Below are 18210 nucleotides of genomic sequence, written 5' to 3' on the forward strand. Positions count from 1 at the left end.
ATTTGATGTAACTCTAAATTAAAATGAGCTACTAATGCCATGATTATTCTCAATGAATACTTCTTTGATACTGGAGAGAAGGTTTTATGGTAATCAATGCCTTTCCTTTGCTCCTAAAATGTCTACTTGAATTAACACTTAGAACTTGTTGTCAATCTTTAATGGTCAACTATCACGAAATCACTATTCTCGTAGTTCATCCTGCATGTAACTAGAAAGAGGTTTGGACATAGTACCTAACTCTTTATATTTTTGCCGAATGAAATAAACAGGTTGAAATCAGCCTAAACGCCATCATCATACGGTGGATTTGATTAAAAAGAAAAAGAAAAAGAAAGGGAACTAGATACATTCCTTACCCTACAAACATATATGCAAAATGTTTAGCCTAAAGCAAGACTTAAATCTAAAGAAAAATCTATTGCCAATAGAGATTGCAATATATTGCAAATATATCGTTAATATGTTAACTAATGATAACAAAATTTGCTCGAATATTATTGAGGATAACATGTTGGTTATGTGGAGGACGACTTAGCAAAATATGAAAGAAACATGCAAGTTTTTGAGAACTTAAGAATCTACCATTTTTCAACTACTTTTGTATTATCTTATTTGGAAAATTTATTATTCATATACTATGCATTCTAGACAAATCAAGTTATATAATAGACTTTAGTAGCATTAATAATAGTATATCATTTCTATTAAAAAAAAGAAAAAAAGAAAAAAGAGGAAATATAGTGCTTGAAAATGAATGCAAAATTGGAAGTTACAAAGTTTGCCCATCCAATTGCTTAAACTAAAAAATCCATTGGAGGCATAATATATGTGTATACTTGTGTATAACCAATGTACAATTTATATATATAGCTAGAAAAAGTAAACAATGAATATGGTCAGCTATTTATGTAAAGATCCCTTTCTTTTTCCTACTGGCCCAAGTTCCTTTTCATCGTAGTGTAGTCCAGAAGCAGCCCATTTCGTAAAATAGTCCCTTTTCTGGTTCTATTCCAAGTTTCCAACCAAACCAGCTAGTCCCACACCGACCAAACGCTAAAAGTCTTTGCAATTCATATAGCGGAAGCAGAAGAAGTGAGTTTGTCCCTTCGGGGACATCCGATAAAATTGGAATGATACAGAGAAGATTAGCATGGCCCCTGCGCAAGGATGACACGCACAAGTAAGGACGTCAATTTTCTTTATGGGTGTGCGTTATGGAGGAATATTATGAAGTGATGGGTAGAATTTAGTGGCAATGTATCATTCGGGGTGGGGATAACATGTCGAAAGATGAATTCCCGAGCATTTACACCGTATCATGCCAAAGGGAGCTGACAGTTCAACAAATTAGGGTGATGCAAGGTGGAGAGATTTTCTGCGATTTGAGTTTTAGGAGGAATTTCCATGATTGGGAGGTGACTGAGTTTCAAAGATTGTTAGGGTTGCTTCACATCAATTGTAACAGATGGCCACGATGCATTGAGGTGGGGTTTGGGGAGTAACAGAGTTTTTTTTTTAGTTAAGTCTTTCTATGAAAAGCTATTGGTTAGGGAGGAGGATGCCTTAGGAAGGTATGCTTCTTCACTTGGTTAGCTGCTAGAGGGGCGATCTTGACGGCCTAGAATCTTAGAAAGCAGAAGGTTGTTTGCCTTAGTTGATGGTTTATGTGTAAGGATGCGAGTGATATATTGAGGTCTACCTTCGAGATTATGGTCGGATATATTTTGTTGGTTTGGTATCTCATGGGTGATGTCGAGAACCGTAAAGGAATTAATGTTTAGCTGGAAGAGCGGGAGACGGAGGAGAAGGCGCCGAGCTTGGATTGTTGCTCCATTAGCACTCTAGAAGTCATATGGGTGATTTGGAGAGAAAGAAACGGAAGAGCTTTTGAAGAGGTAGAGAGAGTTTCACTCAGTTGAGGAGTAGCCTCCGATCCCTTATTTTCTTTTGTTACACCCATGAAGTTCCTTGTTGTATAGAAGATTAGGTTACTTTCGTAGAGAAATCATGTATTGTGTTGGTTTTCTACTTTTTGGTATACTTCTTGTATTCAACCGCTTTTGTTTTTGGCCCTCTCATTAATGAAAAAGTTTATTTACTTGATCCAAAAAAAAAAAAATTACTAAGCTTGAATGGTTGATGGTACCAAATTGCCTCTAGCCAGAAAACTGAGTAAGTTGCTGTAATGGACAAGGAAAGCTCAGCATTCTCTCTTGAACAGGACAAAGCTGAAGGTCTCATTAACTCCACATATACTTAACGAATAATTTTGTTTTGTCTTTTGTTGAGATAAACCCTTAATTACACAAAAATTTATGTTGACTCTCTACCGGATCAATAAGGACATCAATATGCCTGATTCTTCTTGATCAAACTACTATAGACTAAGAAGCTGATCCAAAATTGACACTCCGAATGCCAAATATTCCTCTTCAATTAAGTTGTTTTGCATCTACGTGATTTAAGGTTGCTGGCTGGAAACTTTGCCCTATCTTTTGAGAATTGTCATCATGTGTATCTTCCCTAACATGGAACACATCGCTCTTACAGCTGCAAAACCTTTATCCGGTAATTGGGAAATTTTACCTGGTAAAAAAAATACAGAAATATTAAGAAATAAAGGAAGACTTTGCAAGAATTCGCAAGTCGGATGACCATTTGAGAAATTCAAAAATTTAGGGGGCAGCATGGCATGTCCCCGTTATGCTTAATTTCCACGATTTAACTTCTATTCGTTCCCCTCGCTCTCTCCTCCCTATTCTGTCTTTTCAAAGCAAATACACCCTGCATATGGTGTTGTGATTTTTGTACTTTCTTGAAATACTTTCAGATCTCACACCATTGGCAAAAGAAAATGTGGGAAGAAAAGTAAACCTTGTTTACCATCCTGGTGGTGCAGCAAAGTTTGACTCCCTTTGCTCGAACTTGCATAAATGAGATATCCACCAAAGTTTTCTTGGAGGTTTTCCAGGTGATTAATTGAACTCACATTACTGTTTGTTTTGGAGTTGATTGGGAGTATCACGAATAGAGCAAGGAGCCTTTGGGTGTACTTGGCTTTTGTGATCAGGTCCTGTATTTATTCCACTATTTTGGTCGCTTTGAACAGGCTGTATCTCTAGCTGTGGTCCTGTTCTTTTGTTGAGCACATAAAACCTTGAACTTTTTCTATTGCTTTTGTTAATGGATAAGACAATCAAATCCAACAGGCTTCAGTCTTGTCTTTTACTTTGTTAAATGATATTCCCTTTGCCCTCACTGTCGCCTTTTTCATCATTGTCACATTTCCTTCCCCACGTCATGGTCTAAAGAAGCCTATCCCTAACGAAGTTAAGCTTTAGGTATAGTGGTCCGCAAAGTTGTTTCCATTCCCAAACTTAAGTGATGGTATGTATAAGGTGACCTTGGTTTGGTTTTTTCATAACTTTAAGGGGTTGCAGGCTCTAGATTCTAGGTTTTTGGCTGTATCTTAACTTTTCATTTAGTTCATCTAATGTCGCTTCCTTTAGAGGCCTCTATTTAGGTTAATGCACGAGCCACTGTTGATGGTGGTTTATGATCCATAACAACTATGATTGCATGTTTTAAACTAATGCAGACCAAGTGAGAGTGCGGGGCATTACGTTACCTACAGATATGTTGTCTGGGCTGGTCTATAAGATCTTTTGCCATCTCAAATGGAGTAAAGTAGATAGAAATTATGTTTACCATGATGGTATAATCCTAGAATTAGTCTTTAGTTGTCAAGTAACGAGTGTCGTTGTGATGAACTATCGGATCAACAGTACTGTGAGGTCCAGAATGTATTTATAAGTTTGCGTAATATTCTCCTGGAGTTCATGTAACATGCTCTTGATTATGTAATAAGTTCTCTTGGTTCGGCATGAATGTTCAAAATTCTCTTTTTATTAAGAAAAAGGAAGATTCTTTAATTTACTTATTTACTTTGTAACCTCTTTGGTTCATTAACTACAAAAGTATTAGAAGACACCGAATATTCAATTGCATAAAGACGTGGTAAAAGGGATATGTAATATTGTAAGCACTATAAGAGAAGATCTGCATGTACATGTAGTGAAAGCACACGTAAACTCTGTATAGAAAAGATTACATATTTTTATATACTAAATTTATATAAATTGGGAAGTAACTCTATCACCAAATCCTCCAGTTTACTTCATTAATTTTACGCTCAGTCCATGCTTAAAATACTAAGAACATTTATGAGGATAGAGGTTAGAGGATGTTGTCTTCTTATTAATCAAGAGCAAGGTTTAGAAAGCCCCATTGAGGTAGATAGATTTTTCATCGAGGAAAACTTAGATTAAAAAAGGTTTGAAGTTGCCTAAGATTGGGTCCGAAAATCAGTTGGCTGATATTCTTACTAAAGCATTGTCAAGCCAAATATTCTCAAAATGCCTTAGCAAGTTGGGCATGGATGATATCTATGAACCAACTGAGGAGGAGTGTTGAGATTTTCGGAAATATTCTCTGAGATCTTCTCTCCCTAAATATTGTTTCACACAAGGGAATGTCAATAATATTAATATACTCTCTAATTTTTAAGTCTGTTCACTGTAGCAAAGTTCTCTCTGCTTGACCCTGAAAAGCTGAGGATTTGTTTCTTGTGTTTTTTAATATTTCTGGCTTTCCGTCTCTCAAATTTGTTCTAAAAGTATGTCAGAACAAATATGCGTATATCAAACGTAACAAAGGGGAACCAATACATGGACTTTTTCCCCCTCTGCCTTTATTTACAATCCTGCTTCTTTCATAAGCCTCTGTATGACATTTCAGTGATACTTTACCCCTCCATCTTTATGAGTTTGAACAGACACCAACATTACTTGTGCTTCATTATCATACTTCACTGGCAACTGTTCCCAATATTAGCACTAATCAAGCTGCTCTTCTCGCCTTGAAATGTCACATTTCTTTTCATCCTAACAATATCTTAGCAAGAAATTGGTCTTCTAATTCCAGCCCAGTTTGCAGCTGGATTGGCATTGGCTCTCGCCACCATCGAGTGATAGCTTTAAATATTTTCTAGCATGAAAATTCATGGTACCATTCCTCCACACATTGGAAACCTCTCATTTCTTGCTTCCCTCAACATCCGCAACGACACTTTTGGTGGAGATTTACCAAAAGAGATGGCTCATTTACAGAGGTTGAAAGTGATTGATGTCACAGGCAATAACTTCATTGGTGCCATCCCATCACTTCTAAATTTCTATTGTCTACGTAACCAATAAGAATTACATGGGGAACCAATACCATGCTTTCTTAATGGTGATTTGGTATCAATCTTTTCCTAATTAAGTCTGCCTGCTAAATTTTTGCTTACGAATGCTTTAAAATATTGTTTTGCATTTCTGCACAGAATTTTTGCATTTTTGGGCAACATTCTGTATTTTCGCATAGTGTTTTGCATTTCTGGACAGTGTTTCTGCATTTCTGCACAGTTTTGTGTCGTGAGCTTTATTTTTGTTGTTAAGATAATAGCTAGAGCTTTACATATTTGTGTGAGAAGAAATTTTGAAATTAGTGACGAGCAAGAGCATGTGCTGCAAGCATCTAATATAAGTACTGATTCTTTTTTGGTTGTGGGAATATCTTGGCCAGTATGATGACCATAAAAATATCCAATTTCTTTTCTTTTCTCTTGTCATTTTCAGATCTAAAAAAAAATCATACAAATCTACTACAATTGGTATAGCTTTCCCACATTGGATGGGGATGGGGCCATTGGTCTCCTTATATGGTCTTGGGCTCCTCACCTCTCGAGCTAACTTTTAAGATTGAGTTAGGCCCAAGGTTCTTTCTTTGTGATAGTATCGGAGTCAAGCCCATCCCAATTCATTGTTTGCCAATGCCAATGTTGGGCCCCACACTAGATGTCCAGTCCTGGGCATTGCCGCCAGTCTCACATCGGATGGGGATAGGGCCATTGATCTCCTTATATGGTCTTGGGCAATTCTCACCTCTCGAGCTAGCTTTTGGGGTTGAGTTATCAACCAAATTGGTGAATTTCTTGCCTGATATTGTGACAATGTATTGTAAATGTCCAACTGCTGTTAGTCTTAAGCTTTGTCAGATGCTTATGGACCAACAACTTTAACTATGATGGTTGTTGAAGAAATATGAGAAACTCTACTTAGGTTTTTACTTTCTATTAACCTCCAAATATATTTCTAGAATGCTGTTAGCATTCATGTCCTCACACATTGCAAAATTGATCAACTGCTAGATAGTATTTTCCTAATATATTTTTTTAACTTCTGTGTCTGTATCAGATATCTTATAGACTACTATCATCTCTAAGAGAAATTCCCTCTGCACTTAGAGCTCAGCATTATGCTTTATTTGATTTGTCAATTTTTAACACATTGACAGATATAATGAGAGAATTTGTGAATATTTTACAAACCAAAATAGCTGGTAAGAGTACCACAATTGTTCAAGCCATGCTTAGACAAGGTTTCACTCATGCATGAATGAGGCAAGATTTGCTTCTTCTGTGTATACCCATGATTTACCATTGCTAGTTACTCTTATTCATTTAAACTTCTGATTGTTATGAATGTGATTTAGAGTTAATGGATAAGTCAAAATATTGTTGATTGATGATTCTTTGTTCTTGTTTTTTTCTTTTTCCAATAGCAAGGATCAGGTTCTTCAAAATGAGAATTGAAGTCGACCAAGGATAAGATGGTGTTTGAAGACAGAGGAGAAGACATTTTATGTACTTCTGAGTCATATTTGTATACAGTGAAGGCTGAAGGGTATCATGATGTATTCAATACTTTATATTGTATAGACATTTTATTAGCAATGAAAAGTTATGATACAGTTCTATTTGGGAAATGCTTTTGGTGTGTCTATTCCATATTTAGTCTTCTGTTATTGCATAAAAACGAGAAGTCAATGCGTTTGAAGAACATACTAAACAGACTTCAATTATTCTATGATTAATAAGAATAAAGTTACGTTGTTATTAGGAAATGCAATAGACTTACAAAATTACTCCTTTATGCACAAATCACAGTTTTGACATGAAACACAACACCTTTGACTTTATGCACAAAAACAGAGCCTGAATATTTAAATAACTTCGTATTACGATGGAATTTGACTGTTCTTCATTTTCTACGTACTTACAATTTTCTCAACACTCTTGTAAATATTTCATGCTAATACAAAATTGTCTTAGTTCTTCAAGTTTCATTTAATGGAAGTTATGCGGCAACTCACGTTGCTTATTTTTCTGAAGATTTAACCTAAATAGCCGCCACCCGACCACTTAAACTAAAATTAGCCGGTACATACATGATTATAACATGGATTATATATAATCAGTGCATAATCTATGTATACCGGCTAGAAAAATAAACAGCGAATCCAGCCGGCTATCTGGGTAAAAATCCGGCTAGAAAAATAAACAGCGAATCCAGCCGGCTATCTGGGTAAAAATCCCTATTTTTCTACTTAGACGCTGAAAATGTCTATCAGATACATGTCTATAAATGCTTGTGAACTGTACTGACAAATCATTTCTCAAATTTTTACATGCCATAGCTAAATCTAAGATCTATTTGTGGATGATAACTACCTTATAATTTAATTACTTTTCATAACTACAAAGACTTTTCAATTTACCCATCATAGCCATGCCAAATAAATAGAGTAATTTCACTGTATCAATGTTTTCCCTCAACCCCCTCTCTCTTCTCCCTCGACTTTCTCTCCTTTTTTCCCTCTCTCTTCGTCCTCGGCAAGGTCTCCGTCCAACCCCGTCTTTAATTCCCTTCGAAAAAGAGAATCGATCATCTTCGCCTTCAAATAGGGATTCCGGCGGAGCTCTACTGGAGTCCAACTAAACACACTACCAGAAAAATGCTATTTTCCGACTACGGATTCCGACTACAAAATAGTCGTCGTAATTTTTCGACTACAATCGTTTGTTTCTCTCTCTATCTCTCTCTTCCCTTCTCTCATTTCCACCGTCAGATCCAAATCTGAAAATTAAGAAGTCGCGATTAGACCATTACGAGCGGCTAAAACAATGGAGGAGGAAGATCGGAAGCGTCACCAGATCTGGATCTAACAGAGATGCCGAAATCTGTAACTTCTTCCCTTTCTTTGTATCTCACATGTGAGTGTGTTCGTTTGACCGAATTTGGTAAATACAACGTGATAGTGTATTCTTAGATCTGGTCGGATTTTTTGTCGTTTCCATTTTTAAGTTTAATACAATGTATACAGCTTTTTGCTTGGCCGGAAGACGCCATCTCCGGAGAACTTTCTTTTCTTCTTTGTTATTGCATTGTATTATGTACAAATACACTCAAATTTATGTATTTTTCAATGCAAATACAATATTTTTTTTTTCTATTTTGCATGTATTTGTGTATTTCGAAGGTTATTTTTTGTGGCAGATATTTGTGGTAGATACCTGTATTTTTTGAATTTTTGTTGCTTGAATGCAGCCGAATTAAATACAGTGAATTGAATACAATGTAAAAGTAGCTACGGATGAATACAATGAATTGAATACAACCGGATATCACTGTATTTTTAATTTTTTATTATTTGAATACAATCGAATTGAATACAATAAAATTGAATACAATATAAAATATATATGAACGAATACATTCGTATTGAATACAATGTATACAACCTAATAGAATACAACAACATACATCCCATGGGAAGCAATTAGTAGCCACAAAATATAATTAACTAAATTATGGCTACGCCCGACAATAAACCTTCATACAATAGTTATTTCTGAAAAATTCCCAATCATTTCCTCCATGTTGGGCTTCTTTTTCTTTTAATTAGTTTTATTTTCTTTTTGAAATTTTAAATTTTGAATGAAATAATTTTTTCATTTGGCCCACGAGTCAGCCCAGTCCAGCCTCGGTCAAGCATAAAAGACCGACGAGCTGACTTGTCAGGCTTATAAACCTCAATTTTAAAAGGGTTAAAAAAATCTTAGTCCAAGACAATCTAAATAAAGAGTTAAGCTGAGCTGACCCAACGGGTCAAGCCCATGTTGGCAGCTCTACTTTCTTCTTCCTTGAAAACTTTAAAATTCTCCTATATGATGTTCTTCGCCCATCACTTTAAGAAGATGTCTATTGTTTTGCTTCTTTGTTTATGATATAAGCATTGATAATTGATCATTACTTCGTAATTTTATAGATTTGTTTTGGGTCAAGAAGACTAAACACCGTACAGAAACGCATTACTGTTTGCCAATATATGTAAATAACTCTCCCTATATGATGTAAAGAGTGTAACACTTACATCTTGTTTGGATGGTTGTTGCCCATCGTATTATAATGTATTGTATTGTATTGTATTGTATTATACTATATTGTATTGTATTGTATTGTATTGTATCGTTTTATGAATACAATATTTGGATAGATTGTATTGTTTGTTGTTGTTAAATAACATTTTGCTATTTGGTTTGACTATATCGTACTGTAACTGATAAATTTACTAAAATATCCTTAATTGTTTAAATATTAAATTTATCAAAAATTACACAAATAAAAAATTATTTCTTTCCATAAAAAAAACTACCATATATGCATAACTACAGAATATTATCTAATATATTATTTCCTTTGGGAGATAAGATAAATAATTTGTTACCTTATATGCCACATTATAAGTCTCTAGAAGAGATAGTAAATTTCTAATATCCTCCCACTTGGCCCACATATTAAAATTAGATAATCCTTTATGAGAGATAAACATATAATATGGCCATAGACTTCATCACTCAACTAAAAGTTATGTAACAATCACGTTAGCTAGAACATATCATTACATGAATCATGGCGGTCATGCTCTTAAACAAACAATTCCTTCCATGTATTACAATGTATAATATGTTCTAACAAAGTGTCAACAACTTTATGAATGAACTTAATATAAGTCATTCAGAGTCCGACTTTATTGATCCAATGATCACAAAATAATACATGAAAAAACAAAGTGTGCCCAATTGGAGCCCAGTCATCTTCTCCGGCGGAGCTCTACTGGAGCCCAACTAAACACATCAGTCTTACTGCTCAGGCCAAGGGCATCAGAAGTAGAACAAAAGAGACTTGAGAGGTTTAAGATGTACAGTCCACCTACTTTCAGTGGCACAGCTTCAGAGGATGCCCAAGGATTTCTAGAAAAGTGTCACCGTATTCTCCGCACCATGGGTATTGTGGAAGTGAGCGGAGTTTCCTTTACTACATTTTAGTTGTCAGGCGCAGTGTATCTGTGGTATCTAGTTTATGAAGAAGGTAGACCAACCGATGCAACACCACCAACTTGGGTTCAATTTTCGAAAATATTTTTGAAAGAATTTGTTCCCTAAACTCTCCGGGATGCGTGGTGCACCGAGTTTGAACGGTTGCGTCAGGGCACTATGACAGTGTCAGAATATGCTATTAGGTTCAGTGAATTAGCCCTTCATGCACCTATATTGGTTCGTATAGTTAGAGAGCGAGTTCGCAGATTCACCGAGGGGCTCGATTATGATCTTAAAATATGCGTGGCTTGAGAGTTGCAAACTGATACTGCATTTCAGCAAGTAGTTGAGATTGCGAGGAGGATCGAGGGTGTTCTAGGTGAGGAAAAAGAGTATAAGGAGGCCAAAAGGTCTCAAATCTCTGGAGGGTTAAGTGGATTTTACTACTCAGCTATGGCCCATTATGGAGGAGGCTCGAGCAGTCGGCCAGCTTAGTCCGCACATCAAATTACTCGGGGTGCTCTAGTAAGTTCTTGTAGTGCACCACCGATACGAGATCCTTACAGTGGTTATTCCAGTTATCCGGCACAGACTCAGTACGAGCAACTGCTACCTTAGAGGGGTTGTTATGAGTGTGGTGATACTAGGCATATCATGGGAGATTGTCCCATACCTGGGAGATGTGGATTTTATCAGAACACTCAAGCTATGGGCTCCAATGCAATTACTACCCCACGCGCACAGCCAGTTAGGGGTGGAGGACAGGCGGGTAGAGGGCGCCCTAGAGGGGGAGGCCCAGCCCGTTGATATATTTGCTATGGTGTGGCGGGGGCCACAACACTAGATGATGTCGTTACAAGTATGATCCTGATTTGTTATAAAAGGACATTTTTCCTTAATTTGATTCGGTTCTGAATATTGAGGTGAGTCCTCCTATTATGCTCCGCTTATGGCTGAGCTTCGTAACTTTGTGACCCACTTATATGTTATCCCTGTTGGGAAATTTGATAATGATATCCCGTATCTATGATTTTTATTTTTGTACACCATTGAGGGCTATAAGTCCAAAAGTAATTTTTATTATTCACTACAGTGGGTTTTGATGTGATTTCGGAATAATTGATTTCAATTTTATGAATTTTATGCCCTATTGGTATGAGAGTTCATTATGTGTTGTGAAAATTGTTTACCGAATTTATTGAAAAGAAAAAAGAAAGAAAATTAAAAATTTTAGTTGGCATAATGTGCAAAATACTTGTGATTCGGAGTTGAGGACGAGATCCTCGTATTTTTTTATATGATGTGAAATATTTAAACAGGGCTACGAGCCGCGGTGGAAGTGATATAAGGACGAGGTCCATGTGGTAAAAATTTTGTGAGTTTAAATTCTCCCTTTTGTGAAATTAAATTTGTACTATAGTATTAATATGGAGACATACCTGTTAAGCTTATTTGACAATTCTTGTATATTTTTCTGTGCATATTTAGCCATATTCATGCTATAAACATTGAGTTTTAGCCTATAAGGTGGGTGCCCAAGTGGTGTTAAATGTGACTCGTTAATTCAGGTAAATAATTATGAAGTATTCATGCCTCGCATGTTGCTGTTAATATTATGAAAAGTTGAAATGAGATTTTGGTGAATATGAGATTAATTGAGGATGCTGGAAATTAATTATAAACAACTATTATGATCTGAGATGTGGTTATGGACATACGTATGTCGAATGCGTAGGCACGAATTGCTACAACCGGTTGAGACTAATACCGTGTGTTGATGTTAGGGATTTGAAATTTATTTGGAGTGTTAAGGAATTGGCTTAAAGGCTTATAAGTGTGAATAAAAGAAATAATCTCCACTGAGATGATGTTGTCGGACCCCTGTTAAATTTTCGATAACGTAGAATCGCCCGTGAGTATGTGTGAAATAATGCACTCAGTAATTTAATGTCATCAGAATAATTCTTAGCACGTTCGAGGAAGAACACATGTTTAAGAGGGGGAGAATGTAATGACTCGGCTTGTCGTTTTAATAATTAACAACCCGTTCAGTGGCTTAAGGTCTCGAGCAGCTTCGTAATATATATTATGACCCGCGGGTGTGGTTGAGTTTTATTTTCGGAAGATTTAGAATTAAATTAAAAGAACAATTCCTATTTAGAAGCTTAAATGGAAAGAATTCCCCGGGGAGTTGATTTTTGAGCAAACGACCCTGGAATGAAATTTTTATGATGTCAATAGCTTCGTATAGTAATTTAGGACTTAGGCGTATGTTCGGATTGGGATTTGGAAGTCCGTAGGACAATTCAACGCATTTTGGCGAAAGTTGGAAAACGGAAGATTTTTGGAAAGTCCGACCGAAGGTTGAATTTTTGATAAGGAGGTCGGATTTTGATTCTGAAAATTTGAATAGCTCCATTTCTTCATTTATGACTTGTGTGCAAAATTTTAAAGTTATTCCGGATTGATTTGATACGTTTCGGCGCAAAATATAGAAGTTGGAAGATTTAAAAACTCATAATTTGATTCGATGCGTGATTCGTAATTTTGGCATTGTTTTACATGGTTTGAAGCCTCGACTAAGTTCGTATTATATTTTGGGACATGTTGGTATATTTGGTTGAGGTTCTTAGTGTCTCGGGTGGAATTCGGAAGGTTAATAGATCAATTCAGATTTAAAGAAAAGCTGCTGGAATTTCTGGGCAGCAGCTGATGCTTTCGCTTCTGCGGAAGTTTCATCGCAGAAGCGACCTTGCAGAAGCAAGGAAATTATCGCAGAAGCAACTGGAAAGGGAGCTGGACAGAGGCTGGCTTGAACTCACAGAAGCAGACATTTTTGCACACCTGCGCAATCGCAGAAGCGCAAGTAAGAACGCAGAACCGAAGCTGGCAGCTTACTGGTTTTTTTTTCCACAGAAGCATGAACAGTGATCACAGAAGTGTGAACAGTGCTCGCAGAAGCATGAACAGTGCCCGCAGAAGCGTGAACAATGCTCGGAGAAGCGGAACTGGGTAGAAACATAAAGACCAAAAATCAGTCACTTTGCCATTTCGTTTTGGAGTTCTTGGAGCTCGGTTCTTGGGCGATTTTGAGAATTTCTTCATGATTTCAACTCAAGTAAGTATCCTATAATCGAAGGTGTTTATATTTTATAAATCCATGGTTATATTCATCCTTTAATTCAGATTTAAATGAAAAAAATCAAGATTTTTGCAAAACCTTCCAAAAACGAAAAATATAAGATTTGGAGGTCGAGTTGTTATTGTAATTTGATAAAATTGGTATAATTGAACTCGTATCGGAATGGGTATTCGAATTTCATGAAAATTATGTCGGGTTCCGAGGAGCAAGCCTCGTGTTGACTTTTGTTGACTTTTTGGAATAAATTTTTAAGTCGACGTTTTATTATCCGAATTTGTTTCCGATGAATTTTAATGAAGTTGTACAATTAATTTGGATAGATTGAGCTGTCCGGAGGTCAATTCAAGCAAGAAGGAGATTTTAGAATATCGGCATAACTTCAAAAAGGTAAGTACCTTGCCTAACCTCGAGTGGGGAAATTACCCCTTAGGCATCGAGTCTTATGTGCCATTTGTGAAATGTAAAAAGCCGTGTACGCGAGGTGACGAGTACGTACTCGGGCTTATATGTGCAAAATATATTGGGTTAAAGTCTTAGACATATTGTGTAGTAAATTGGATAATTATTGGCATTTATTAAATCATCTATTTGCCATGCCTCAATTCGTGTTTGTTGAATTTGTTTTTAAATAACAGTTTGATGTGATTTTTACTTATATATTAATGTGAATTTCGTGAGTTTGATGATTTGATATTTCTTGGAATTTAATTTTATTATGAATTTTCCCTCTGCAAATAATTAATTAAATAAGCTTAAGAATAAGTGTTAGTATATTTACCAAAACATTTTATAAAAAAGGTGTTGTCCTATGCTGAGTTATTTTTCCATCTCTGTTGTTGATTCGAGATTTTATATGCATTGTGTGGTGTAACGATCCGACCGATCATTTTGAGCTCTAGCGTGTCGTTCGGCAGTTGGAGGCCATGAGCAGCTTCACTTCAGGTATTATGACTTGTGCGTATGGTCGAAATTGAATTTCGGGAAGTTCGGAGTTGGATCAGAAAGAAAATTCTCATTTCGAAAGCTTTATGTTGGAAGAATTGACTAAGATTGGATTGTAGAGTAAACGGCCTAGGAATCAGGATTTGAAGGTTCCAGCAGGTTCGTATGATGATTTCGGATTTGGGCGTATGTTCGGATCGGGTTTTGGATGCCGCGGGAGCGTTTCGGCACCTATTGTGGAAGTTAGCATTTTGGAAGAATTCCATAAATATGGGTTGAAGTGCATTTCGATGTTATCAATGTCCGTTTGGAATTCCGAGTCTAGGAATAACTCCGTATGGTGATTCTGGTATTGGGAGCGCGTCCGGAAGTGGATTTGGAGGCCCGTAGGTCATTTTAGAGTGAGTTGGCTAAAGTTAGAAATTTGAAGGTTTTTGAGAAGTTTGACTGGGAGTGGACTTTTCGATATCGGGTTCAAAATTTAATTCCGGAAGTTGGAGTAAGTCTGTATTGTGATTTAAGACTTGCACGCAAAATTTGGTGTCACTCGGAGTAGTATAAGTATATTTCGGCGCGTTCGGAGTAAATTTGAAGAATTTGAAAATTTCAAGTTGAATCAATTTGGTTTGGGGTATGATTCTTAGTTTTGATGTTGTTTTACACGTTCTGGGAGTTCAAGCGAGTCAGTTTTATGATTTCAAACTTATGGGTATGTTCGGGCAGGGCCCCGGGGGCCCCGAGTGTTAACCGGACGAGCCTCGGACCAATTTTGGGATTTGGAGGAAGAGCTGAAGCTTCCAGCTTCTGGTATGATCGCGTCTGCGCATGGGCAGCCGCAGGTGCGCGTTTCGCATGTGCGAAATTTAGTCGCAGGTGCGAAGGAGAGGAGCTGGCCAGCAACCGCAGATGCGAAGTATTTTAGCGCACATGCGAACACGCATGTGCGAAGGATTGGCACGCAGAAGCGGATGGATGCGCAGGAGCGAAGGGACAGGCGCACCTGCGTTTGCGCAGGAGCGAGCCATTGTCCGCAGGTGCGGTGCAAGGCCAAAAGGGAGAAATGCGCACCTGCGAAGAATTGTCCGCATTCTAATTTCATTTAAAATTAGAAAACATTGTATCTATTATGTAAATTCATCTTTTACTAGTTGGATTGAATTAAATTTACGATTTCAAAGATAATATAAATGAGAATTTAATTGACTATTTAGTGTTGGATTGACTGACAGTGGTGTCCGGCGCCACCACGACCTTTATCGAATTTTGGGTCGTGACATGTGGAGAATTGGGCTATTTGTTGTAAAATTAATTGATTCTGTTATATATTTGAAATTTGGTTATGGCCGTTGGGCAATCTGTGATGTTAATTCATTTTTGTTATGTTGTCATGATAATATTCTGTGCAAATTATTGTTTTATTTTAGTTATTATTTTATGGATATAAGGGTGGCATTCTACTGTTGATATTATGTGGGTATAAGGGTAGCATTTCACCGTTATTATGTGTGTTGGGATATTATCTGGGCGGAGTGATGAGGGTGGCTATAGGAGAGATAAGGGTGGCTATTGATATTGTTAGGGCAGAGGGATAAGTGATGCTATTATAGGAGTGATAAGGGTGGCTATAGGAGAGATAAGGGTGGCTATTGATATTGTCAGGGCTGAGGGATAAGAAAGGCTATTATAGGAGTGATAAGGGTGGCTATAAGAGAGATAAAGATGGCTATTGTCAGGGATGATATGTGATGATGTGGAGTTGTTGCGTTGGTGATTTTTATGTGATGTTGTGATTTTTCTTGTGTTTATTTTTATATCTTGTGCAATTGGTCTTGTTGTTGGTAAATTGGTAATAGTCTGATTTATGTTGAAATTGGGGGCATGTGGCTATTGCCAGGCGGATTATGATATGAAATGTGGGCACGAGGTGCCGTGAGTAAATAATAATGATATTGGCATGTGAATTATCCGTGTATTTGTGATATGAAATGAGGGCATGAGGTGTCGTGGCTAAATGATGATGATATTGGCATGTGAGTTGTCCATGCAGTTGTAATAGATAAATTTGGCACGAGGTGACGTGAAAATATGAAAGTGAGTTGAGACCCGTATATTATGATTTTGAAATGAGGTGTCACATGGTGACTTCGAATTGAAAGAATTATATTCAAAATATTTATTTGGAAGGATTATTATTCAAAAATATCTATTTGAAAGAATCAAATTCGAAAGATATTTATTTGAATGAATTATATTTGAAAGAGATCTATTTGAAATAATTATATTTGAAAGATATTTATTTGAAGGGAGTATATTCGAAATATATTTATTGGATAGTATTATAACCTAAAGGTTATTATTTGAGAAGTATATAGGCGAACGATTTATATTTGAAAGACTTGAATTAATTGGTGTATTTATATTTATTATTTGTTGAGCAATATTAATGGTGTTTTTGTTGCCCTGCTGTGCATATTACTGGTTAATTAGTGTTGCCATTATTGTTATTTGTTTCATATTATTTTGTATACTATATTGCACAGGTTAATAGACTAGTGAGTGTCTTGACTGTACCTCGTCACTACTCCACTGAGGTTAGTCTTGATACTTACTGGGTACTGGCTGTGGTGTACTCATACTACACTTCTGCACATTTTTGTGCAGAGCCGGGTATTGGAGATATCGGACTTGGACAGAGTTAAAGCAAGATCGTAAGGATTCAAAGTAGAGCTGCTTGGTCGTCGCAGTCCCTTGGAGTCTTTTCATTTTATTGTACTGTTAGTTTTTAATCAAACAGTATTGAGTATTCGACCCTTGAGATTATTCTATGTATTCAGTTAGTGTTCGTGACTCAGTGTTACCAGTCTTGGGAGATTTTCATATTTGTTTCCGCTGTTAGTTTTGATTACTTATAAAAAAAGGCTTGAAATTTAATTGAAATCGACTTACCTAGTCTTAGAGACTAGGTGCCATCACGATGCCTGAGGTAGAATATTGGGTCGTGACATCTTCAAACCTTGAACAAGAATTGATGAACAATTGACTAAGTCTTCACTTTCTCTCTCTAAGATGCTCTCACCACTCTCTAAATTATCAGATTTTTGCTCCAAAAGAGTCCATTGCATCAATATATCGAAATAGGGCCGGATCAAAAATTAGAAAAATTGAAGCCCCGACGCAGATCTGCGCTCGCATAACACGTACTGACCGCATAATTGAAGCTCCAAAACGAGGGTTGCCTGGATAGGTCTGCGGTGATTATGCGGCCTGTATACCTATTCTGCGGCTGCATGATGCACCGTAGGACAGGTCTGCGATCGCATAATGCACCGCAGATTTCCTCAAATCTTGCCTCTCATCTGCTTTACTCTGCAGCCATTATGCGGTTCGCAGAGTGATTCTGCGGTGGCATAATGGACCGCAAAAGTGCATTTCTCTGCCACAAATTTTTTCTTTATTCCACAGTGCATTGTTCAACTCAAAAAGTCCAAGCATTTGTACTAATTGATCTACCTCGGTACCACAAAATCTTAATTTAATTTCCTTAGCAAAATTCTCCGGGGTCGTTACACATAAGTCAACATCCAATCAACCTTTTCAATTTAAATTCTAAACCTTGGAACTAGGTGTTCCAAATCATTCCAAAATCTCACCGGACCCGAACCAATTACCCCCGGCAAGTCACATAACAAATGTAAAGCATAAATTGAGCAGTAAATGGGGGAACGAGCCATTCATTCCATGAACTATTAATGAAATGAACTAGAGTTTGATAATCCAATCTTTAAATCATTAAAACTTGTAACAAATGCTTCAAATTCTTCTAACTACTCATAATAAACGAGTTTGAAGCTTTGGAATTACT

General features: G+C 36.8%; 1 long non-coding RNA gene and 1 other non-coding gene across 2 annotated transcripts; both read left to right on the forward strand.

The window, feature by feature from the left end:
• Positions 1-906: 906 nt before the first annotated feature.
• Positions 907-6870, forward strand: LOC138900686 (uncharacterized). The gene is made up of 2 exons (XR_011411816.1): positions 907-2974; positions 6667-6870. It is a non-coding gene; the product is annotated as an uncharacterized lncRNA (long non-coding RNA).
• LOC117278460 (U6 spliceosomal RNA) lies at positions 1104-1206 on the forward strand. Its single transcript, XR_004508830.1, has one exon. It is a non-coding gene; the product is annotated as a U6 spliceosomal RNA (small nuclear RNA).
• Positions 6871-18210: the final 11340 nt, after the last annotated feature.

The sequence above is a fragment of the Nicotiana tomentosiformis genome, chromosome 11, assembly GCF_000390325.3.
Source record: "Nicotiana tomentosiformis chromosome 11, ASM39032v3, whole genome shotgun sequence".
NCBI lineage: Eukaryota > Viridiplantae > Streptophyta > Magnoliopsida > Solanales > Solanaceae > Nicotiana > Nicotiana tomentosiformis.